We start from the raw sequence: 26773 nt of genomic DNA on the forward strand, positions 1-26773 counted from the left end.
GCAATATCCCAATTTGATTTTTTTATTATATGCCCACCTTATTTCTTTTCTTTTTTATTATTTAATCCATTCACATTCCACGATAATAATCTTAATTTCATCTTGGTTTTTTATCACACTTTATTAGAAATATATATATATAAAATTCCTTTTCTTAAACTGAGGATAAGATAAAACATACTTTTAATACATGCTTTGTAATTTGACCGAAACAGCTAGTTTCCTCAGAAGGAAAATGAGAATACTATATTGTTTAATAATAACATTCAGAAATAAGGGAACTTTATTTTTGCATATTCAAGGCCTAAAACACAGGCAAAAAAGGTGGCCTCAAAATTAAGCTAGCAAGCTTTCTGAAAAAATCAAAGCCTGGGCGATCTCAACCCCATTACAAGATAAGGAGAAAGAAAACTCAAATTTAGCATTCCCAAGGCCCGAAAAGCAGGCAAAAGGTGGATTCAAAATAAGCTATTTAGTTTTCTGAAAAACACAAAGCCTGGGCTATGTCAACACCATTCAAAGATAAAGGGTAAGAGATTAGGATATGATGTGATGTGATGATTTGTATCTTAAATTGGAAAATGCCAATAAAGATAATAATAAAAAAAAGATAAAGGGTAAGAACTCAGATTTAGTATTCTGAAGGCCTGAAACACAGGCAAACAAGGGGTACTAATCAAGCTCTATAGCTTTCCGAAAAACTCAAAGTCTGGGCTGCGATCTAATGCTTGGCAAAGACTGCTGCAGGCCGATCTCAATCACAGGTTTTTATAGTCAATGGTAAAAGACTTGGGCAGGCCATATTATAATTCAACATGGGTGAGGCCGAAAAGCTTTATTGAGGGAGGGAGATTGAATACCAATCTATAAGGTGGTATTCTAAAACTGAAATCAATCCAAATTTTGTGGCAAATACGAATAATGTTCACAACATGGGCAGAATAGAAGAATATTTCATTTTTTAGGACAGGAGATTGAGCACATAAATGCAGAATGTATTTGTACATATTATTACAAAAAAAGAACTAAAATCCATATGAGAGTTGAGGCCTGCTCTTATCCACTTTTGAACTTTTGAACGAATGAAACTGCTGATAAATATAAAGAGGCACTTGAATAAGCATAAATTAATATATTGGGCTTCCATGGGTAAAGGTATTTGAAAAGGCCCAGTGTCTATGTACCTACTCCTGCTTTTTCTGTGCACAAATAGCCACAACCATCGTATTGTTGAGGGGATGGTGGCCCTCCCTTGCTTCTGTCAGTTTTTAGGGGCTTGTTAATGGTGAATGAAATTTCACAAAGTGTTTCATATATGAGCCCAGCCACACAAGCAAGAGGCCTGCAGAAAGATTGAGCCCCGAAAGTGCTGGTTCACAGTTTAAGCTACAAATTTAAGTACACCTTGCATGGAGAAAGACCCTTTGAGCTGAGTGGAAGTTAACATCTAATTAAACATGGTTAGGATTCCATTAACCATGGGAGGAACTGGTTTTGCAGATTCTCAAGTTGTGGATAAATAGGTTATATTTATTAAATATAACATTGGGTTGTTCTTCCTAGTGTGGCAAAGACCCATTGAGCTCAGTGGGCCTTAACATCTGATTAAACATGGTTAGGATTCCACTAACCATGGGAGGAAATCCTATTGAACTGAACAGGGCATACCTCTGAGTAAACAAGTATAGCATTGCACTGTTGAGTTGCTCAGCTGCTATGCAACATTAGTTCTCAATGCAGCTGTGTTGATTCTTCACTTTCACCATCACCATGAGAGGCTGAGCATGTTCTGAATACTAATGGGATACATTGTTTGACCTGGCAAAGCATGGGAATCTTATGCTGGCAAGCTCTTCTTCTGCCACTGATATTTTCTTGATGATCATTGCTTTTGTATATTTATTGTCAACTGCAGCATTGTTAGGGCTTTTCAAGCTCAGCAGTCAAATGAACTTGGCCCAGTTTTTAAACTTCTCATTGTTGCCCTTCAACATTTCTTTTTCAATGTGTGTGCATCTAACCAATGCTATTCCAAAGTAACCATTAAAGCAAAAATTTTGTCAAATCATTTGTACTAAGTGTTTCAGGTTGGAGCCATTGTTAAAAAGCTGTCAGAACCCACTTCTGAAAGGCTGCAGAATTTTCTTATGAGCAGCCACAGTTCAAAGAAAAACACCCTTGATTTTGAAAGAAGTGATAAAATAACCATTTTCCCCAGGCCTGTGGACACAGACATAATTCACAAGAGATAAAGCTTTAAATGACTTATGTAAATGGAATGACAAGTGGATTCAACATTATATTGAAATCAGATTGAAGCTATAGCTGAATGATTTGACCTTGGATGGGGAAGGGTTTTTTTGTTTTTTTAAAAAAACGTTTTAAGGTATTGCAAATGATTTATTTGTTCTTCAGAGGATGCAGAGTCTATCTGATAACATTTATATGTACACACAAAGCTGTTAGGTCCTAGGAGAAATATTTTTGATTCCAGAGAACACTTCAGTTATGGTTTATTAATTCCCCTAAGCTGCAATTTATTGCTAGGAAAATTATTGTTTGAAGAGTTCATCCATTCTAGCTCCCTGGCTCACTTTTCTTATTTACTTCTTTGCAGAGTGCTAACAAGAGTTCCCTCTTGCTTTTCCCCATCTCGCAGGATTTGCGTTTTCTATCCCCCACTTCTCAAATCTACGGCTTCAAATGTGGCGAGTCTGTGTCTCTAGCTATTCCACACACTCGTCTTGTTTAAAAGGTGCTCTCTAACACTAGGGAGAGTGAAGTGACCAACTCAGGCAACTGATTTGGGGTGTCATTAAAGAGTCGCATTTCAGAGGCTGTCTCAAAACACTGGTCCTAATGACTGGCTTTTATCCTTTATTGTGATAATAGGTAACCTGCACTCACTGGAAGTGGGACTACTTGGAACTGACCAAGGTCTACCAGTAATATATACAGGAGGTCTACAGTGGGCATGCTCCCCCCGTCTACCAGGCATTGTTGTTGTTGTTGTTGTTGTTTAGTCATTTGGTCATGTCCGACTCTTTATGACCCCATGGACCAGAGCACGCCAGGCACTCCTGCCTTCTACTGTCTCCCACAGTTTGGTCAAACTCACGTTAGTAGCTTTGAGAACACTGTCCAACCATCTCGTCCTCTGTCGTCCCCTTCTCCTAGTGCCCTCCATCTTTCCCAACATCAGGGTCTTTTCCAGGGAGTCTTCTCTTCTCATGAGGTGGCCAAAGTATTGGAGCCTCAGCTTCAGGATCTGTCTTTCCAGTGAGCACTCAGGGCTGATTTCCTTCAGAATGGATAGGTTTGATCATCTTGCAGTCCATGGGACTCTCAAGAGTCTCCTCCAGCACCATAATTCAAAAGCATCAATTCTTCGGCGATCAGCCTTCTTTATGGTCCAGCACTCACGTCCATACATCACTACTGGGAAAACCATAGCTTTAACAATACAGACCTTTGTAGGCAAGGTGATGTCTCTGCTTTTTAAGATGCTGTCTAGGTTTGTCATTGCTTTTCTCCCAAGAAGCAGGCGTCTTTTAATTTTGTGACTGCTGTCACCACCTGCAGTGATCATGGAGCCCAGGGCATTGGCAATCTGCTATCAAACGGAGCAACAGACACATATTTAAAGACGAAAAACAAAACTATAAAATAAGCAAATTAGGAGTTGAACATCAGTTAAAATAACAAAGACAATCAAAGATATCAGATTATTACCTTCTACTTTGAGCTTATTTATCACCTTTTCAGTCTGTTTTTTCTTTAATTGCTAGGCAAGCAGTTTCCCTGATTTATTAGCAAATTCAAAGTTCTTTTGTTTTAATATTTTAATTTTCCATTCAATATCTTGGCTCAGAAGCATAGAGAATTGTGTTTGTAGCATTTTAATATTTTGCTTTACTACTTCACTTCCTGGATTTTTTATTCTTTCATTTTTGATAATTTCTTCCAAAATTTCCTTTATTTTCTTCTATCTTCTTTTGAATGGCATTTTGTTGTATGAAAAAGCCCCCCATTTACGGCTTTGCTTATGTCCCAGACTACCTTTATATCTGTTCCCTGATTTAAATTGAGTTTGAAAAAAACCTTTAATGTTTTTCCTGCTTTCTGTAAGATCATCTTATCATTCAGAATTCCTTCATTCAATCTCCATCTCTGCGGTGCTTTTGCTTTTTCTTTCTTTCTTTTTTTAAAAAAAGCTTTGCTAAGTTGTTGCAAGAGATCTTGGAGTCCTTACTAGACCCCAATGGCAAAGGTGGTTCTGTTAGACCATCTGAAAGAGTCTCCTGGTAGGTTGGATAGGTACAGTGGAATAGTCTCGGTGGTGGGGTGCACATGTTTATTCTTATTTATTTATTATTACATTGTCAAAATATAATTAATTTGATAATAAAAAGAGTCCCCTGGTACTGTTTTCCTCAGATGCGATGGAGGTGGCGAAGTATTGCTAGTATTGGTGCACTTCTTAAATACTGTAGCTCTGAAATGGAATGTGAGGTCCTCTCATTTTCTCTGAGTTCTCCCCTCCCCCAGTGGAGGGAAGGGAAAAAAAAGCCCTGTTCCTATTGGAGAGACCCTAGTGGAGTTTGGTCTCTCCGAAACAAGGCAGCCATGCATCTGGGACTCTCATTGGAAATCCCTACTCAGAGTATGGAGGGTGAGAGCACAGCTATGGGGGCCAAGCATGATTGGGGAAGGAGGGAGGTGGTGGCAGGGTGTTTTACTTACAGTGGCAAAATGTTATGGGTCAGCCCTTCTGGGAGGTGATTGACACTCTGCCTGTGGGTGGAACCAATCTAGTGGTCCTGCAAGAGCCTTGTTGTTTATGCCAGACTCTGAATCTTCGATAGAACGATTCCACCGCTGCAAAGTCAGCAGGATTGGCCGTTGCTCCGGTACTCACCTGGTGACTTTATTCCAGAGGGACAGGACTTCCCGACACTCTTGCTGTGGGTGTTGAGAAACAGCGTCTTCCTAGACTCCCCCATCCAGATTCAAATAGCAAGTCAAGGCAAAAGGGTTCTTATAGAGGTGTTTGACACTCTGCCTGTGGGTGAAACCATTCTAGTGCTCCTGCAAGAGCCTTGTTGTTTCTGCCAGACAGTGAATCTCCGATAAAACAATTCCACTTCTGGAAAGTCAGCAGGATTGGCCATTGCTCCGGTACCCACCTGGTGACCGTATTCCAGAGGGACAGGACTTCCTGACACTCTTGCTGTGGGTGTCGAGAAAAAACGTCTTCTTAGACTCCCCCATCCAGATTCAAATAGCAAGTCAAGGCAAAAGAGTTCTTACAAAAACTTTTATTTTCCTTATAAAACTAAAACAGCAAACAGCTACAGAGCAAGATTCCAGCAGGTGAAGAGATGCGGCGTTCAGTCCCGGTAGGTGGGACCAACTGGGTCTTTATAGCAACTGTAGGAGCCTGGCAACGAGCCAGCCAAGTCACGAGTTTACACTTAAAACAGCCTGGTTAGTAGCACCCGCATCTGCTCATTTGGCAGTTCATGTCAGTGGGTAGAATTGCTGTTCGTTTAGCACTTCCACATGCATTTTCCGGTTAGGTGGTAGCAGCTTCGGCCGCTTCTTTACTGGGTATTTGCTTTTAAGTTTGCTCCAATTGGAGCAATTGGGCCAAATTGGCGCCCCCCCCCCCCCGCTCCTAAGGCGCAATGTATTTTTAAAACTAACAATAATAATTTTTTATTAGTTTTTACACACATTTTCCAGCATAACATCCTTTTAAACATCATTTTGAAATTTTTGGCTCTCACAGCCTAAGACTTCCTTCAACCTCAACTGATGGTTTTCTAAACATAAACAAACATGACACCAGCATTTATAAAACAAAATGAAACGGAAACCATACTTGTTACACTAATCTCAAAATTATAATTGAACTTCTACAAATAGTACTTCCAGTCCTTCTCATTATACACTGTATTGTCTCATTCTTTTTCCACAGGTTTATATTCTGTTGTATATTTTCTTTTCCCATGTGTTATTTTTATTATTATCCTTTACAAACATCATTCAATTTCAGATAACATGGAGTTGTTCGTTCAATAGAGTTTTAAGTATTTTTATATATATAATCCATTCTCTCGATACGTTCTGTTTCATTAGACCTTGTACCGAACCAGTAAATTTTGCCAATTTCAGATACTCCAGCATTAATATCTGCCAGTCTAAAATTTCTGGAAGGTTTACATTTTTCCAATTTCTAGCTATGAGAATTCTAGCAGCTGTTAAACCCATACATAAATAAAGTTCTTATTTCTTTTTTGATTTCGAGTGGTAATATACTAAGCAAAAACATTTCTGGCCTTTTTTAAAATGTTATTTTCAATAGTTTTTTTTAGTTCCTCATATATGTCGTTCCAATAGTCTCTAATCTTTGAGCAGGTCCACCACATGTGGTGATAAGACCCCTCTTCACTTTTACATCTCCAACATATTAGGCTTATTCCTTTGTGCATTTTTGCGAGCTTTTTCGGGATGTGGTGCCATCGGTAAACCATCTTCATAATATTTTCTCAGAGGTTATAGCACGCTGTGGATTTGATGTCTATTGACCATACCATCTCCCACTGTTCCATTAAGATATTCTGACTGAAGTCCTGTGCCCATTTCACCATGACCGCCTTTACTTGCTCCTCTTTTGTCTCTGGCTCGAACAAATACATTAGTGAGATATTTTTCTTCTTTATAATTATTAAATCTCTTTCAAATCTGGATGTCTCTGTTCCATATCCTTGTTTCAGATCTGTCACTAATCTTTGATGTAATTGAAAATACTGTAACTAATCCATTAAATAATTTTTAATTTCTTCATATTTCTTAAGTGATGGTATTTCCTTATCCAGTTCTAACACTATTCTATAAGTGGGCCATTCTCCCTTTACATTTTTTCTTTTTACTGCCATGGCTTCAGTGGGAGAGGTCCATAAGGGTTTCTTAGGTTCAAGTATTCCCTTGTATTTTGTCCATATTTTATATAGTGATTTTCGTATTACATGATTTAGAAATCCCTTATGGACCTTTACTGTGTCGTACACAAGGTACGCATGCCACTCGTATCTATTGTTGTAGCCCTCTAGGTCTAGCAAATCCATTTCATTCAGCGTGATCCAATCTCTTAACCATACCAGTCCTATGGCTGCATGATAAAGTTCTAAGTCTGGCAACGCATACCCTCCTCTGTCTCTTTTGTCTATCAATAACTTATGTTTGATTCATTAACTATGGGCCGATTTTCCATATTCTTTGCTATTGTAACAAACTAGGGGAGATAGGCACATGCAGTCAGAACCGCTCTTTGAAGGAGAGTGGTATTACAGAAGGGGATTTAAGGAGATTGTAGCAATCGCTAAGGTCTTGGGGATCGGGCAAGAGACACCCCCTTGGTCTTCCTCCACACTAGCCTCCTCCTCCAAGGAGCCACTGGATTCCGCAAGGGCAAACTGATGTGCTCTCTCGCCTAATCCTGGTTTTTATACAAAACTTAATCAGGTAGTTCATTAACTATGGGCCGATTTTCCATATTTTTTTGCAATTGTAGCAAACTAGGAGAGATAGGCACATGCAGTCAGAACTGCTCTTTGAAGGAGAGGGATATTACAGAAGGGGATTTAAGGGGATGGTCGGCAAAATGCATAAGGAGAAATGGAAAGCCTCTGCAAAACCCAAGCAAGGTTATTCTCATTCTCAGTCTCTCTCTGGCAATACACCCATCGCCCCATCTTTAACCATATCATGTCAAGATTTGTTTCTGTCAGGATTGCTGAGAAACTAAGCTGAAGAGGTGACAGAAGGAGAAATAAAGTATGAATGAATCTGCCCTCCTGAGTGCAGCTGACATCTTTCAATACTTTTGGATACTTGTAATTGTCTTTAGTGGGACCACTTCAAAGGAGCTGGCATATGGATTGCAGAGTCAATGTAGTTTTATTGAAACTGTCATGCCTAAAGTGAACAAAATTGGATAGTGGTTCTTTATTAAAGTTGTTCTGATCTAAAATTATAATTGCTACCAAAGTCATGCAGGTGTTGCGACAAAAAACCCCCAAACCAGTGCCTTTATAATGGCATGATTAAAAATCCTTTCCTTTCTCATTTGTCCAGCTTTCACTCTCTCCAAGCCATCTCACCAGTTTAAGTCACCGCTAGTTCTCACTTAGGGAAACAAGATTGGAATATAGAATTCTGTAGAACTGATAAGAGAGATTAAAGCATACTACTTTTTCTTTTTAAGAGACGAGTTGTGTCTTGTCCAAAGCATTGGGCCTTTTCACCTGATTTGTATTTTGTTGTGTGTCATACCAATCTGGGTGGGCTCATCAGTGATGAACACCATGTCTGGTCTTGGTGTTAAAGGCTCTCTCACACCCTGGGTGTTCACACAAAAACCGCGAGTTCCACAGCAGGAACTACACCAGGCCCAGCAGCATGGGAGTTGCTCCTCACCTGGGTGGTTCGGTCAGGGGATCCGCCAGCTTTCTTCGCGTCGCGACGTTGATTCATTTCGGTAAACTGAATCTGGGTGAGGTTAGACTGAGACTGTCTGGTTCTCACCCAGAGTCTCTGATTTACCTTCACAATTTCCTCTCCCATCAAGCCTAGCAAAAATGCTTCTGGCTTTTTGGGGAAGGTGTATTTAAACATCTTTTTCAGTTCGTTGTAGATCATTTCCCCAAATCCTTTTATCTTCTCGCATTTCTACCACATATGAAAAAACTCACCATCTTTCTCTTTACATTTCCAACATAGTCTATTACTCATCCTGTACATTTTAGCTAACTTCACCGGTATTAAGTACCATCTGTACATCATTTTCATTGCATTTTCTTTCAGGTGACACATGCTGCGAATTTCAAAGTTTCATTCCATAATTTCAACCACGCGTCATATTCAATATTATACCCAAAATCCATTGCCCATTTTATCATCACTTCTTTCATCAAATCATCTTTAGTAAACCATTCTAATAAGAAATTATACATTTTAGATAGCAATTTATTTCTGTCTTCCAACAATTCGATTTGAAATTTAGATATTTTTTTTTTTGTCTTCAAAACCTATTTTCTTATCATTCAACAACACATCATTCACTTGGCGGTATTGCAGCCATCCTGTCAAAACATCCTCTATGTCATTGTATGGTCTTAATTTCCAACCTTTGTCAGATTTCACTAAAATCTCTTCACCTCCCTTCCATTTTTAATTTTTTTACTGTCAAAACTTCTACAGGTGATATCTACCATGGTGTTTTCATTTCCAACAAATTCTTATTCCTTTCCCACACCTCGTACAATGCTCTTCTTATCACATGGTTTGTAAATCCTCTATGCACTTTCACCTTGTCATACCAAAGGTATGCATGCCATCCAAATCTGTTGTCGTAGCCCCCCAAATCTAACAAGTCTGTGTTTTCCAATGTTATCCATTTCCTCAACCAACAGAGCCAGGACGTATATTTTTAAATCTGGCACGGAGAATCCACCTCTTTCTTATCAACCAATAATTTAAACTTTATTCTTGGCTTCTTCGCCTACCAAATAAATCTTGAAAGTACTTTCTGCCATTCTTTGAATTGTTCTGTCCTCTTGATTATGGGAATTGTTTGGAATAAAAATAATAACTTGGGTAACCCATTCATTTTAATTGCCGCTATTCTTCCATAGAACGACAACTTCAACCTGTTCTATATTTCCAAATCTTTCTTTACCTCTTTCCACACAGGTTGGTAGTTATCATCAAATAAATTAACGTTCTTTGCCGTCAACCAAATTCCCAAATACTTAGCTTTCTTAACCACCATGATTCCATGCTTTTGCTGTAACTCTTCTATTTTTTCTTTTGTCATATTTTTAACCACCATTTTTGTTTTGACTTTGTTCAATTTAAATCCTGCCAGCTGTCCAAATTTGTAAATTTTCCCAAAGGTTCTGCAACACTTTCAGAAGTTCATCTAATGTCAAAACCAAATCATCTGCAAAGACTTTTAATTTAAATTCCTTTGCAACACTTTTGACACCTTTTACTGCTGAGATTTCTCTCAATCTCTTTAACAACACCTCCAGGACCATAATAAATAATAATGGTGAAAGTGGGCAACCTTGCCTGGTACCTTTCCTAATATCAAAATATTCTGTCAACACATTATTCACTTTTAATTTAGCTTTCTATTCGGAATATATTGCCTCTATTCCACTCAGGAAAGATCCCCCTACTCCCATCATTTCCAAATTCTTCTTCATGAATTGCCAAGAAATATTATCAAAAGCTTTTTCTGCATCTATAAACATTAATGCTGCCAGTTTATCATTCCTGATCTCCAAAAATTCTATTATATTGATAATATGTCTCACATTGTATTTTAATTGTCGACCAGGAAGAAAACCTGCTTGATCTTTATGGATTATTTCATTAAGAATCTTTTTTAACTGATTCGCCATTATGTCTGCAAAAAGCTTATAATCATTGTTTAATAACCATTTTGGTCTAAAATTCTTGACATTCAAGCCATCTATAGCTATCTTAAGGTATATGCCCTGGAGGAAGGCCGTGGGTAGAGTATGAAATCGAGCCATAGAGAAAGCTCTTCTTAGATTGGGCTCTGTCAGATCACTCAAATAGTTTGCTAATGATATTACGACCTTCACTCTAGGGAACCACATAGAGAGACTTGGACCGTGCCAAATCCATGGCTTCATCTTTAGCTAGGATCCAATCACAAATTTTGTTTTGATCCCAAGATGACAGCGCGGCAAATTCTGGAAGAGAATATCGTGTGAGGATAGTCTCCATGCCCTTGGACCATGTAGAACTGCGGGAAAAGGTTAAAAAAGCCTGCTTGACTAATAATGAATTTGGAGCATCTACTATATTTTTGTAAAAACTAATGATCCTAATGTGTGCTTTTGCTACAATGAAGGGGAGGCCCAGTTCCATTCTTAACTGGGCGGCTACAGACCCCTTAGGAAGACCTAAGATCTTTCTCACAAAGGAATTTTGCAGGATCTCCATTAGTTGTAAGATTTTTAGGTTCCACCCCCAAATTTCAACCCCGTAAAGTAGCATCGGGAGTACTTTGCTAATGTATGCCTTTCTAATTGGCGGTACCAACTGGCCACCTTTTACATAAAAAAATTCTCCAGGGCTCTGATGGTTCTGTGGGCAGCCAGTATGGTCATATTTAAATGGGCTGACCAACTAAGCCTATGCTGAAATGTAATACCCAGGTATTTAAATGCCGAACAATGGCCGATGGAATGGCCCTCTATATTCCAGAATGGCTTCAGATTTGTCATGCCAAAGGACAAAATTTTAGTTTTAGAGAAGTTGATTTTAAGGGAGTTGGCATCACAATATGCCATGAGCCCTCTAAGCATGTTCTTAAGGCCCTGCTTAGTTAATGATAGAATCACCATATCATCTGCATATAATAATATGGGAATTTTAAGCTGTTGTAGGGAGGGGACAGATTGATTGAAGCCTTTCATGGTTGTTACTGTCATTTATATAGAAATTAAATAGAAAGGGGGCCAAAAGGCAGCCTTGTTTGACTCCTTTGTCCAGGGGAAATGAGTCAGAGAGGGCTCTATTGAGACCAAATTTTACTCTGACAGAGATGTCTGAATGAATTTCCTTTAGAAGCAAGACTAACTGTTCTAAATCAAAATTCTACATAAAAATATTGGCTACACTGGGAGCACACCTGGAGCCCATACCTACACCCTGCTTCTGGATATAATAGTCGGTACCAAAACGGAAGGAATTATTAAATAAAATAAAATCTACGATTTCCATAAAAAAATGAACTGGAGGGGATGTTTGATTGTGATCAATCAATAGTTCCTGAATCTGTGACTTAACTACGTCTAAAGGTATATTAGTATATAGCAAAGAGACAACCCACACAGGCACAATGCTATGTTGGGTGACAGCCAACTTCTCAATAAAGGCTATAATGTGTTCGGTATCCTGAATATAGGACGGAGTTTCTTTCGTGAAGGGATGTAAAAAAGAATCAATGTAATGTGAACAATTTTCCAAAAGGGAACCTGAAGCTGAGACGATAGGTCTCCCTGGTGGTGGTAATGTATTTTTTTGTATTTTTGGAAGGGTATAAAATATTGGTACTCTAATATGTTCAGGACATAAAAATTCCGCCAGTGGTAGGTAAACGTATACAAATAACGTCAGTTACGAACACAATTGTCAATTATATAAACAGGCATAATCGGCTGCTGTAACAAATCATTCAAGAATTTATAAAGATAATGTGAAATAACATAAATAGCACAACCACGTGTTGCAAAGTAACAGAAAAGGACTTAGTCCAACATAAATGCAATGTCCACAGTCATAAGTCGTAGTTCATATGCCATAGTTCATATAGGGTATCCATATGAAGATAAATCAGTTCAAAAGTACTTGCAAAATAGATGTAAATGCTTGAGTTCCACAGAATGAGGTGTTCACCAACATTTAGGTAGGTGGCAACGAAGCATCCGAATGAAGATTGGGCGGGGCATGGGAATATCCACAGGTGAAAACAAGGTTCCTAGGTTATATACCTTGTTTTGCCACAGTTGGCTTCTTCAGTAAGCTAGTAGCTATTGTCAGAGGCTGTTGTTGCGACTACTCTAGAGTAACGACGCTCCACATTCTTGTCTTTAGACAGTTTTATTTAGTGCAGTCTATTTACAGTGAAATGGGGGGTGCAGAAACATGTCTGCTTAGTCCGAGACAGAATCCGGGAATGGTGCGCCCCTCGTCTTCTTCCAGCATAAGAGTCTCGGCACGCCAAACCTTCTTCCCCGCCTTCTCCTGCGTAATTCCGGAACCGGAGGGAAAAGGGGCCTGCGTTCCATGTTTTCCTTCTCCCCCTTTCCCCCCTCTCTTTCTTCCTCCCTCATGTGTAGCAGGGGCTCTTCTGTGTTGCCGGAGCCCTGCATCCCTCTTCCTCCTTCCTCACTGGACCTCTCCCCCTCCCCGCTGTCATTGCAACTATTGGAGGAGCTGCTCTTGATGATGGGAGGGAGATCTCTGTATTCCCTTCCCCTTACATCCACCCCCCTCTATGCCCCCCTCCTCCCCCGAGGGGGCGTGCAGCAGGGGAGACGGTTGGAGGCCCACCAGCTCCATGGCATCTGAACTGGTGGGGGTGAGTCCTGTGAGTCTATGGGACGGGACGATTGAAATCCTAGGAAGTCCGTCTCATCCGATCCCGTGGGAGTGAACACTTGCTCCCAGTCCGTGATCGGTGTGTCTGCTCTGGAGCGAGCGTTGAACCCTCTCTCCTCTTCCTGAGCCTGAAACCTGGCTTCCCATTGCCATGGGGAGCCCCGTGCTTCTTCCCCCTCTGAGGAGACCTCCCCCTCCCCAGCTGTTGCTGCAGGAACCTCTCTCTCCATGTGCCATGGTTTCGGCCGGTGCGGAAACAGCGCATGGAATTCTTCTACTAAGAATTCCTCCTGCACCGCAGTGGCCGGCACCCATTGGTTGTGATGCCGGGGTGTCTTCCCAGGCCATGAGGTACTCCAGACCTCCCTCCCCCTCACCTAGAATCCAGGATTTCAGTAGCCACATTAAGCGTTTGTGGCACCCTGTCCCTCTGCATGCCGGTCTGGGATGTGGTGCCTTCCCTGAACCTGGTGCTTTCCCTGTAGGGGGACAGCAATGACCTATGGAAAACTGGGTGTATCCTCATGGATTCTGGGAGTTCCAACCTGAACGCTACCGGATTGATCTGATGCGTGAAACGGCCCTAAGCGTCTGGGTGCCAGCTTCTTGCATCTCCCCTGTGTTGGAAGCCCTTCTGAGGACAGACACACCTTGTCCCCCACCTTGATGACTCTCCTAGTTGCCGGTGGTGATCCGCCCCCTTCTTGTACGCTTCCTTGGCCCTCTCCAGGTGCTCTCTGAGTTGCTGATGCACTGTCTCCATTTCCTCCGCCCAATCCTCTGCTGCGGGGCCCTCCTCCTCCTCCCATTCCCTCCCCGGGAATGCTCTGAGGTCCCGCCCATAATTGGCCTTAAAGGGCGATACCCCTGTGGAGACGTGCACTGCATTGTTATAGGCGAACTCTGCCAGAGGCAGGTGATCCACCCAGTCCGTTTGCCCTTGGCTGACATAGCACCTCAGGTACTGTTGCAGTATGGCGTTGGCTCTCTCTGCCTGTCCATTGGTCTGGGGGTGCTGTGCCGTGGAGAGGCTGACCTCTATGTGCAAGATGCTCATGAGCTTACGCCAGAACCTGGAAGTAAACTGGCGCCCCCTGTCTGAGATTACCCTCAATGGCAAGCTGTGTAGGCGGAATATGTGGTCCACAAACAGTTTTGCCGTCTCCTCCATGGAGACAGCCCTTGCGCAAGGTACGAAGTGGCACATCTTGGTTAGGAGTTCTACCACCACCAGTACTGCGGTTTTGCCCCTTGAAGAAGGCAAGTCGGTGACGAAGTCTATGGACACCACCTCCCAGGGCCTATTTGGCGTGGGCAACGGCTCCAGCAATCCAGCCGGCGCTGCCCTGTCCCCTTTCGCCCTTTGGCAAGTGTCGCAGCCCCTTACATAGTCCCAGACGTCCTCCTTCCCCCCTGGCCACCAGAAGTGTCTCATGACTAATTGAGTTGTTTTGTCCCTTCCAAAATGTCCCGCCGTTGGGTTGTCGTGCATCTGCCGGAGAACTTTACCCCATAGAGTGGTGGTGGGTAGGTACAGGGCCCCCTGGTAAAAGAGCAACCCCCCTTTCTCTGTGAAGCCCTTGTCCTTTCCCCTCCCCTCCCACATTTCACGGAAGATGCGCGTGGCGAACTCATCCTCAGCCATCAGTGCGGTGAGTTCTGCCTCACTCACCACAGCTCCCCCACAAGTCCAGGCAGATGGGGGAAAGATGTGTCGGGGAGTCGGTGGCAGTTCTTCCTCCATGTACTCTGGTTTGCGCGACAGGGCATCCGCCCTGACATTCTGCTCTCCCAGTACATAGTGGATGGAGAAGTTGAAGTGGGAGAAGAACTCCGCCCACCGTATCTGCCGCTGGTTGAGCACTCTGGCCGTCCTCCAGAACTCCAAGTTCTTATGGTCGGTGCATACTTGGATGGGGTGTTTGGCGCCCACCAGGAAATGTCTCCAGTGTTTGAAGGCAGCATGTATGGCATGAAGCTCCCTGTTGAAGACCGTGTAGTTGCGTTCTGCTTGGTTCAGCTTTCTGGAGAAAAACGCACATGGTCGCCATTCCCTGTTAGCATCCAGTTGCAGCAGAATTCCTCCCACGGCTCTGTCAGAAGCATCTGTCTCAACGCGTAGGGGTGCATCCTGCACCACGTGAAACAGGTTCTGGTCTGAGGCAAACACCTTTTTAAGGCACTCGAATGCTGCTTGCACTTCTGCTGTCCACCTAAACTTTTGTTTGCCTCTTAAGCAGTCTGTGATGGGAGCCGTGACGTGGGAGAAGTTATTGATGAACTTCCTGTAGAAGTTGGCGAAGCCCAGAAGGTGTTGGGCGTCCTTGCGTGTCCTGGGGCTGTGCCAGTCCAGGATGGCCTGCACCTTGTCCTTGTCCATCGCCAACCCCCTGTCCGATAGCTTGTAGCCCAGGAAGTCCACCTCTGCGGTGTGAAACTTGCACTTCTCCAATTTCACATACAGGTGGTTTTCCTTGAGGCGCTGCAAGACTACATTGGCTCCCAGTACGTTTCCGAGCACAATTCAAAGTGTTGGTGTTGACCTTTAAAGCCCTAAACGGCCTCGGTCCGGTATACCTGAAGGAGCGTCTCCACCCCCATCGTTCTGCCCGGACACTGAGGTCCAGCTCCGAGGGCCTTCTGGCGGTTCCCTCATTACGAGAAGCCAAGTTACAGGGAACCAGGCAGAGGGCCTTCTCGGTAGTGGCACCCACCCTGTGGAATGCCCTCCCACTAGAGGTCAAAGAGAACAATTACCAGACCTTTAGAAGGCATCTCAAGGCAGCCCTGTTTAGGGAAGCTTTTAATGTTTGAACGATTTCTGTATTTTAGAATTTCTGTTTTTTTGGAAGCCGCCCAGAGTGGCTGGGGGAACCCGGCCAGATGGGCAGGGTATAAATAATAAATTATTATTATTATTATTATTATTCTCAGATGTTTCTTTCATGCTGTTGAGGGTGTCCGAGTATATCAGAATGTCATCCAGAAACACAACACAGTTCTTGAAGAGGAGGGACCCCAGGACGTGGTGTATGAGCCCCCCTGTAACCCAAATGGCATAACCAAATATTCATAAGCGCCTAGAGGCGTAAACATCGTGGTTTTCCACTCATCCCCTTCCCTGATCCATACTAGGTTGTACGCCCCCTGCAGATCCAGTTTGGTGAAAATCTTGCCGCGTCGCACCGCTGCCAGCAGATCATCTACCCTGGGCATAGGGAAGGCCACTGGTTCCGTTAAGGAATTAATCCTCCTAAAGTCCACGACCAGCCTCCTCTGGGGCGTGTCTTTCTTGTCCACCCAGAACACAGGACTGCCCCCTGCTGCCTTGCTTTCCCGTATGAACCCCCTCTTGAGGTTCTTGTCGATGAACGCATGCAGGTCTGCCAGCTCCTGATTCGACATGGAATACAACTTTGCCGGTGGTAGCGTGGCCTGGCCCCTGGCAGCAGGTTCATCTGACAGTCAAAAGGCCTATGCGGGGGCAGGTGGTCCGACTCTGCTTCGCTGAAAACCTCCTGCAGCCTGATAGACAATACAAAGCTCAATCAAGTTAAACAATTATAAACACACACGAGGATTACAAAAAACAGTTGTAGTCTATATCAGCATTTAAACCATTAGGATGTAAAGTATTAAACGAGAAGATGAACTTTATTTCTTGCTGCATTAGTCTCTGTCTGGCTAACTCCAGGGGTCCAGAATAGACCCATATCACGAAGAAAGTTAGATCTTGATCTGTATGTGATGCCTCTATAAAATGACTAACAAGTGGTGCATCGAGAACACTATTTCTAATTCTAGATCTATGCTCAGAAATTCTAACTTTAATCGGTCTGAGTGTCTGGCCCACATAGAGGAGCCCGCACGGACATCTAATGATATATACCACTCGTGAGGTGGCACAAGTGGCAAAGGAGTCAATCGTAAACTTGTATCCCGTAGCATTAGAAAACTCCTTCACCTGTAGAGCGAAGTTGCATACACTGCAACGTCCACACCTGTAAAAGCCTTGCGGGGTATTTAGGAGAAAAGATTGATTAGACACTACCCTCAAGTCAGAATGAACCAGCTTATCTTTAAGAGATTTTGTAGGACGTTTTGCAAAAAGGTGGGTAGTATTGCATCCAGGGATATCCCTAAGGATATGCCAATGCCGTTTTATAATCTTAACAATATCAGAAGTTAAGTTGTTATATTCCAGTGAAACCACCACACGGGAGGAGTCAGAGCTTGTAATATTGCTCGCTTGATTTTTAAGAAGAGAGGTTCTGTCTTTGGATTGGGCTCTATGGAATGCTGAGTCTATTACAGTGGAAGGATATCCACGTTGTGCGAGAGAAGTGGCAAGTTGTCTAGAATGAACGACAAAATCTTGCGGTTTTGTTGAGTTGCGTCTAAGTCTAAGAAACTGGCTTACTGGCAAGTTATCTCGCAAATGTTTCAGGTGGTTAGACGTGTAATGCAACAGTGAATTTTTGTCAATATTCTTCCTAAACGGTCATACCTGGATTTTTGAATTATCTATGAAAACCTCCACATCCAGTAAAGGTAGACTACTACAGCTGTACTTTCCTTCAAACTTCAAATGTGGATTGAGTTGGTTAATCCAGTTGTCAAATCTACTAAACACATCAAAGGAAAATATAAATAAGAGGTCGTCAATATATCGGCCATAGTATAACAGGTGTTCACTAAAAGGATTGTTATTTATGACGTGAGCTAGGTCAAAATCCCTCATGTATATATTTGCAATACTGGGGGCACACCTTGAGCCCATTGCAACTCCTTTTTTTGTAAAAAGAACTGAGACCCGAATCTAAAATGATTATTAGACAGAACCAAATCTAATAAATCCATAAAGAAATGTGTCAGGGTGCAGACTGCTGATGTTCAACAAAAGTTCCCGGATAATGGATTGTACATCCTCTAATGGGACAGTGGTATATAGGGAAGATACATCCCAAATGGCAATAATGCATCCTTCTGTGACTGGTAGATTTTCAATTAGAGATATTAAGTGCTTAATATCTTTTATATACTCCGGTGTCTCAATAGTAAAGGGGTGCAAAAAAGACTCCAAATATTTAGTGCAATTTTCTAAAAGTGACCTGGAGGCGGAGACAATGGGTCTACCGGGTGGTGGTATTTTTCCTTTGTGTATTTTTGGAAGTGTATAAAAAACAGGGGTTCTAGTGTATTCTGGACTTAGAAACTCAGCTACTGTGTCTCTGATATATCCCAGAGAGACTGCTTCATGAAACATAATTTTTATTTTTATTGTTGTAGTGGGATCTCCAATTGTCCCTCTGCCTCCTTAATGTGGTCACTTTTGTTCAGGATGACAATAGCGCCCCCTTTATCTGCTGGTTTTATAACCAACTTGTGATCTGAGGTGAGGTCATTCAAAATTTGAATCTGCTTTTTTGTTAAATTATAAGATTTATAGTTCCTAAGTTGTTTTTCTCTGACGTGAAGGTCCCGAAGGACAAGATGTTCAAAGGTTTTTATGAGAGGGTTCTGCGATATGGGAGTGAAGGTGGACGCCTTTTTAAAGGGGTCCTTTACCCTGGCGGTGTTTCCAAAAAACTCCCTGAGTTTTATTTGTCTGCTCAACTTAAATAAATCAATACGTGTTTGAAATGCTGAGTATTTGGGGGTGGGAACAAAACTTAAGCCTAGGTTCAATATGCGGGTTTCCTCTGTAGTAAGAACTCTGTCCGAAAAATCAACAACTAATGAATGGTTCTCGTGGTGGGAGTCACCTCTTGTAAAGGCGTCTGGGGCGTCTCCCAGAAAAAATCCAATGAGACTGTCCAGATATAAGATTATACTCTCTGTGTGTGTTGGATGAGCTTGTGCTAGAAGACTCAGAGGTGTCATAATCTGTGGGGGTTGCTGTAGATGCTGATTGTCTAGTCTGTTTTTGAACTAAACCCGCAGTACTCAGCCATGAATAAACTTTTCCTGTGGAATAATCGTTCTTATCCCTACAAATTTTCTTCTTTTTAAACTGAGTCAGTTCATCCTGGTCTATTTTTTTGTAAACATTTAGTGTATTCTTCTCTATCAGTATGTAGCATGTCAGAAAAAAACAAAAAACAAACCAAAACAGGTATTTATTTCAAAATGGGAAGTATTTAAAATCTATTTGGAAAATAATAATTGTAGTTTAAGGTCATTTGCAGCGTTCGAATAATTTCCGTAGTAGTTTCAATAATGATGTAAAATCTAAGAATCGATTCAAGATTATTAAATTATAATAAATTATAATAAAACTTGTTATGTAACGGCAGTGAACAACTAATGAGAATTTGAAGAAAGGAATAGACGGGAAGTAGTGTCGCTAGAAAAAGACCATTTTTATTCTAAGGATTAGAGACTAGAAGTTGATGTATCAATTCTTTGCTTTGTTGTTTCGTAGAGATGGATATTTGTTTTCTTTTTCTGTTTGGTGTGTTAAAGTGAATGATAACAATAAAAAGTTAATTTAAAAAACAAACAAAAAACAAAAGTAAGAGAGAGAATGACCAGCTTGCTGAGAACACAAATTTATCTCTCCTGGCTCAGCGCGACCTTGAGATAGTCAAAACAATATTTGCAACAGAAAGTCTGGTATCAGGCCAGCTGTTGCAAATCAGTGGTGGGTGGGTCCAGTGTTGTCCTGTAGGGATGCTCTGGGATCTCTTCATCATCTCCATCTTTCTTTCTGTATTTATGCCTTAAACATGAACAGAAGGGTCTCTGCAGTTTCTTGTCCCAATCCTGGGGCCTCTTTCACCATTTTGGAAGGTGTGCTGCAGCTTGCACTATCTTAGCATACATGGAGATCCCTTGGGGCAAAATATGAGGTGAGATCACTTTTCCTGGCCAATGTGACCCCCCTCAACATACCTCACTCAAGGAGAAGCACCCCCCCAATTGCTAATTGCAGGCCAGTCCACCACCCCCCCCCTGTGCATTTTTCATTTCTTCTGTGTATTTTGGCTCGGTATAGATGCTGAAAGCATTATATTCCCAGCATACAGAATGTAAGAAACAGCAGTGAAGAGAATGCTCCACTAGCTACTCTTTATGAAGGTGATATTAATTTAAGAGGCACTCCCCCCCCCAATTTACTCAAGTTTAGAGGTGAAAGACGACAACCGAAAGTGAGTCCGGTGTTTTCTGAAATGTATATTTGAGTAATGCAGCTCGGATGATGCAGTCTCGTAAAGCCGACTGTAATATTGATTCTTGTTAGGATGCTTCAAGAGATGACACTTAATAATAGCAGTGACATATTAGTATTACAAAACCCATTTTCTGAAGCATTCACCATGGGAGCTTTGTCCATGGAAGATAACAAGATGAGGCTAAGAATATCCTGTTTACCAGAGGAGGGAAAACGTGCAAGCTCTTTTTTGTTTCTCCATCTCCCTCTGGCTTATGGTTATCATCCTCTTAGGGTTTTCTTTAAATAATTTTTGATCGAGAGAGAAAAAAGGTTTTCTAAAAAGCCAGCCAACAGTTGGGTGTTCATTTGCATTACTTTTGTTGCAGGTATGCACAAACTGCATTCATGCTATGGGCTGCTTCACCCTGATAAGTGATTCCCCACTGGCTGCAGCTTTGGAAACAGACCCATGAAAGCAGCTCCAGCTTGGGGGGGGGAGGGGTGTTACCAATGCCTATCCAGGAACCCGTCTCCTGGTGGGCTGCCCGCCCCCCCTTGCCTGCTCGTCATTGCCAGATTGGGAGAATGTAAGAAACAAAACAAACCCCTGCATTGCAAACACTGAAGTGAAAACCAAGAGCAAAGCAACACGTGGCCAAATACAAACAAACAAAATGTATTGACAACGTATGTAATGTCAAAAACAAGACTAGAATACAGTATATAATATAATTCACATGAAAGCAATACCAATAGGTCTCTGGAAGTCCCTGTTGATATGAATGGAACCAAATGGCAGAAAGTCATTCAATAAAAAACAAGCTGAAAAGCTTTGTATACAAAGTTCCAAAGTAGTCAGCGAACTTGTCGTATTCCAAAGTTCCAAAGTAACTGAAGTATTCTTTTTTTTAAGGCTGTCTTATTAATTTTTAAGTTCAAATTTAAGTTTTAAGTTCAAATTTTGCTCGGGTTTAGAATTATATCTCAAATAAAAAGGGATTTTACCGTCGTGGTTGCGTCGAGTTTCTGCTTCTTGCTGGTGAGTCTTTTCCCCATCTCAGTGCCCAGGACTCTTCCTCTCCTCAGCCGGCAGGCGAGGGATGCCAAGAGTTCTTTTGGGCACCACCGACAGTTCGGTCAGGAATCGCCTTCCTGACCTTTTTGAGGGGTTCGTTTAGCCTTACGAGGTCCCCCTGTCCCAGCTGATTCCTCGGGGCTCAGGAGCTCCCGTTCTTTGCGCCCGACAGCGATCCGCGGTAAAACTGGAAGCCTAAAGTAACTGAAGTATTCAATGAACTAGTCAGACAGTGTTTCCGGAATGTTGCACTGTTTCGTGAGAACTTCTTTGGCACAGAAACAGAAAATTGACGTATTTCATAAACACATCCTTCATGTGGGTAAATATATGCTTGCGGAACAGTGTTCATAGTCTTTATTCACCTATAATGGCTATATATATATATATATATATATATATATATATATATTTATAACCCATGAAAGAGACATTCATGTACGTATGTCATGCACTCTAGATAACTCACTCCCCAAAGAGCAAGGACCATATTCAGGTAAATAGTTGCACTAGGAAAAGTGAGTGCAATGATTCCTGCTAGCAGAATGGGATTCATCCCTTTTCCCCATGCCCAGATCTGCTTGGGGAGGTTGGGACTTTCAGAACAGCACACAGCAGGAACGGAGAGGAGATCATTCTGTTGGGCAAGCAGAAATGATTGTGCTGGTTGAACAATCTCCTTAGGGCCATGTTGAATAAAATGCTCAAGTTTTGAAACTCTGAAATAAAGTTAGTAGAACATAGAGTCCTAGTCAATGTGACATCTTTGGGGTACTAATGAAAATTTGGGTACCTGAGACAGATTATGCCTGGATGTATTAATCTTTATTTTTTTAAGTATGTGTCTAGATATAATGAATGCAAAGAAAATAATGGAAATATGATGGATGGCAGTGTTGGTAGACTAACATAAAAACATTTTCTTGGCTGTAAATTTATCACACCTGGAGTAGGTTATAGCACATGAACGCAGAACACAGTGCACTTCAAGCTATCATAAATTTGACAATACGTTTGAAGGCTCATTTTTTAAATGTTTGATGGTGTGTGTGTGCTATAAACTGATGCCTAAGATGGTTAATCATTGTTTGGAAAGCATCTGAATATCTTTCTGTTTACCATGGGCCTCCTATCCTTCCTTCAAGGAGCTCAGAGCAGAGTGCCTACCAGTGTTGCCCATTGAATTGGGACTGGTAGGAGTGAAGGAAGATAAGGTGAGAGGCAAGGGACAGGGAAGATGGAGTCACATTTCCTCATAGGCAGGGCCGGTGCCTCAGGTGTCAAACCAGGAGAGGCAGCACCATGTGTGGCAGCTGGAGGAGGAGAATTCCTTTACCAGCACGAGAACTTGCTGCTGTCCTCCCAACCCCTAAGGGTTGCACACACAAACTTCCTTTATTGGGAGGAAGGAGCTGGTGAGGGAGGCCACACTATCTACCACATAGCCCTTCTCCTAAAACTCCAGGTCAGAGGAAGGGAAGGAGGCGAGGCAGCCTCCAATGCTTCTCCGTTCCAGGTGGTTGTAGGTCTACGTAATTAACACTGTAATGGTACAACAGCCAACAATTTATTTATGGAACACGTGGCGTGTTTAGTCCTTAAATGTAAATAGAGCCTTACACTGCAAACCTCTACGTGTCTACTCAGAAGTAAGTTCCGCTTCAGTTCAATAGGATTTACTTTCCGGTATGTGCGTAGGATTGCAGCCTGATCATTCTCACGGCTTCTCATTTTAGGAGGCTTAATCTGAAATGAATGGTCATTGAAGCTTCCAAAATCAAAGAAGGAATAGAAACATTTAGGAATCCAGTTGTTAAGATAGTAATTTCGGCAACCTATTTCATAACAGCTGGCGCTTGACTTTATTTTTTAAAAAGCATTTTATTAAATTTTCCAAATAAACACATTAAAAACAATAAACAAAACACACATTCAAAAACAAATACAACACTCACAATTTTCTTTTTAGCAATTCTTCCCAAATCTCTCATTCCCAATGCTCTGCCGAGCTTGACTTCCCTCCCTCCCCTCATTTGGTTTTCTTTTCAACTCTTATCTCGCAGTTCCTTTATTCTATCCAAGTCAATTCGTGGGATTTATTTCAGTCCTGCAAGTGTCTTTAAACTTCTACAGTTCTTTTCCATATAGTCCACAAATTTACTCCAGTCTTTTTGGAACCTTGTTTCCCCCTGGTTCCGGATCCTGCTAGTCAGTCTTGCTAATTCCGCATAGTCCATCATTTTTGTCTGCCACTCTTCAATTGTCAGTAAATCCTGAGTTTTCCATTTTTGGGCCAACAAAGTCCTGGCCGCGGTTGTTGCATATAAAAATATTATATAGTCCTCCTTTGCAATCTCTTGTCCAACAAGTCCTAATAAGAATGCCTCGGGCTTTTTGGGAAAGGTATACCTAAACATCTTTTTCAGTTCATTATATATCAATTCCCAAAATCTTTTAACTTTTTCGCATTTCCACCACATATGATAAAACTCTCCCTCCTTCTCATTACATTTCCAGCACATTTTATTACTCATCCTATACATTTTAGCTAATTCAGCTGGCGCTTGACTTTAAACAGAAATCATGCAACATTTCTCTACATCGTCACCTCCATCACTAAACTGGCAGGAGGAGAAGCACCATCCTGTGGGTGCTGGAATGTCTTGGGCTAGCCCTGCACATAGGCAACTTCCTCATCTCAGAGATGAGCAAGGCCCAGGCTACAGTGGACAGGACAACAGAGGTGAATCTTACATGTGGAAGGCAGGGTACGTTCTAGCCACACAAAACTAAGAGGTTTCTACGTGCCCCCTTCCACCCTCCATCAAGGAAAGCAGGAGGCCACCTTCCTCTATGTAGAGGGCTTCCATATAGAAGATGGAGCTAACTTGTTTTCTCCTGCTTTGGAGGTTAGGACCAGAACCAATGGATTCAAGCCACAAGAAAGATTTTGACTAAACAGCAGGAAGAACTTTCTGATGGCAAGAGCTGTTTGACTGTGGAATAGTCTCCCTTGGCAGGGGGTGGACTTTCCTTCCCTGGAGGTTTCTGCACAGAGGCTGGATGGTCATCTGTCAAGGAAGCTTTAGTTGAGACTCCTGCATTGCAGAGAGTTGGACTTAGATGACCATTGGGGTCCCTTCCATCTCTATAATTCTGTGATTCTATTACTGCAGCCAGGAGAAGCATCTGAGAAGAGCACAAAGCAGGGCCAGTGAGGGGAAGTAGTTCAGGGATAGGTGTGACCTGGCAAGTGTTGTGAGGTCTGCATACAGAGACCTGGCCCCCCGGGTCTGACATTCCCATCTTCGAACAAGGGAGAGCCATGCAAGGAAGCAGCCTTCTGTAAGCATATCCATCCGCACCCAGAAGCTCTTGAAGTGGCTAGATGCATCCCCACCTGGGGCTCCCAAGCTAGGACGGGATGTGATTATTATTTCCAAAACTTGCTAAATAGAAGAGCATTCCTAATTGGTATATGTAACAAATGCAAACAGATGCAAACTAGAAGTACCAGCCGGGAACATGCTCCACTCCCTCCAATTAATTGCACAAAAAGATTTGAGGTCCTTTGCTCTTCTGGCTAATGTTAGTTGCTTGGCAGTGGCTTCTTCTTTTTCAGAAAAGAAAGCGGGGCTCTTCAATCCCACTCAAAAAGGACAAATGAATTGCACGGCTTTCTGCTTCCATCATTTGGTCTAGCTGTGCTTGCCTTGCTTATTCTCTTAGGCACCCTCCCCCTCTTTGCTACTTCACTGAAGAAGCCCTAAGTGCGTGTTGCCTCTGTGCACTCAGAGCTACTCTTTTGTTGACGGATGGAGCCAAAGACCTCCGTAGCCTGGAGTGATGTCCACCAGCCCCTCATTAATTAGCTGCTGGGGAAAGGCAGGCTGCTAGAGCAACGAGCAGCAACCTCTGCTGTTAAAAAGGCCACCGCTGCTTGAAACCAGTGCTTTATACAGGCACGGACAGATGGAAATGCCAGGAGGTATATAAAATCCTTTTATTCATCTGGTAGTTGGTAATGCATTGTAACTTGAGAAATGCAATATGGTGCTTATGGAGGATCTGGAATGTTAAAACCCATAATGAAAATAGCATCCATTTATACCCCTTATAAGTACCGGCCTTGTTATAAATTGTCAGAGGGATACATCAAACACGGTCCTCTTGCTTTCTCACCTCGCAGCCTCCGTGACGATAATGAGTCCCCCGAAATGTTTAATGTATGGTGTGGTGTGAGGAGTGTTCTGTACTACCGTGACCTTTACAATTCTCCACACTTGGACTGATTCCACCCCCATTTAGAATCTCAAAGGCTGTTTGGGGAAATCTGGGAGCAGGAAGCTTTGTAAAAGAAGAGTTTCGGTGTATGGTTCCTAAGTTGTATTCCCCGCCCCCTTTTGTAGGGAGTGCTCCGAATAGCAAGATGTTGCAGCTTGTCTAGTGATGATTTGGGGTCGGGGCATGGCAAATCCACAGAATGAGGACTGGCACAACGCCCCCCCCCCCAACAACAACTTTGAGATGCAGACTCAGTCAATGGTTGGTTTAGGAACCTCAGGTCTTCCTCTTCTCTAACAGCCTCGCTTGACCAGCTATGAAGTCGGTGGAAGTGAGTAGCACCATAAAAGGGAAGGTGGGTGTCACAGAGGGAGCGTTGCGACTACTCTAAAGTAACGACTCTCCAAACCGTTGCCTTTTCATGCTTTTATTGTGTGCAGGCTATTTACAGTGCTAGAGCTGTACAGGGTACATGTTCTTAGACTGACCCAGAACCCTGGAGTGACGCTTCCCGCGTTTTCTTCCAACATAAGAGTCTGGGCACCCCAAATCTCCTTCCGCGTTTCCTCCTGCGTAATTCCAGAACCGGAGGGAAACAGGGTCTCCTTTCCATGTTTTCCTTCTCCCCCCTTTCCCCCGCTCTCTCTTCCTCTCTCACGTGCAGCAGAGGCTCTGCTATCCTGCCAGAGCCCTGTCTCCTACTTCCTCCTTCCCCACTGGACTCTTCCCCCTCCCCGCTGGCTCCGCTGCTGGTGGAAGAGCTGCTCCTCAAGATGGGAGGGGGCTCTCTGTACTGTTTCCCCCTCACAGTGGGCATAGGTGTACAAGTTGTGCATCAAGTCTTTTGAGAGGGGGAAGGCAAACTTACTGCCCCTAAGAGCCATATTGTGGCTGGAGGCCACAGTGAGTCAAGCCTTTCATGCACACTTACTCACAGACACATAACCATTCTCTCTCTCTCTCTCTCTCTCTCTCTCTGTGTGTGTGTGTGTGTGTGTGTGTGTCACTCAGGCACTTATCACAAAATTGTGATAGGGAGGAAGGCAGGTGGG

This window comes from Zootoca vivipara, chromosome 1 (genome assembly GCF_963506605.1).
Source record: "Zootoca vivipara chromosome 1, rZooViv1.1, whole genome shotgun sequence".
NCBI lineage: Eukaryota > Metazoa > Chordata > Lepidosauria > Squamata > Lacertidae > Zootoca > Zootoca vivipara.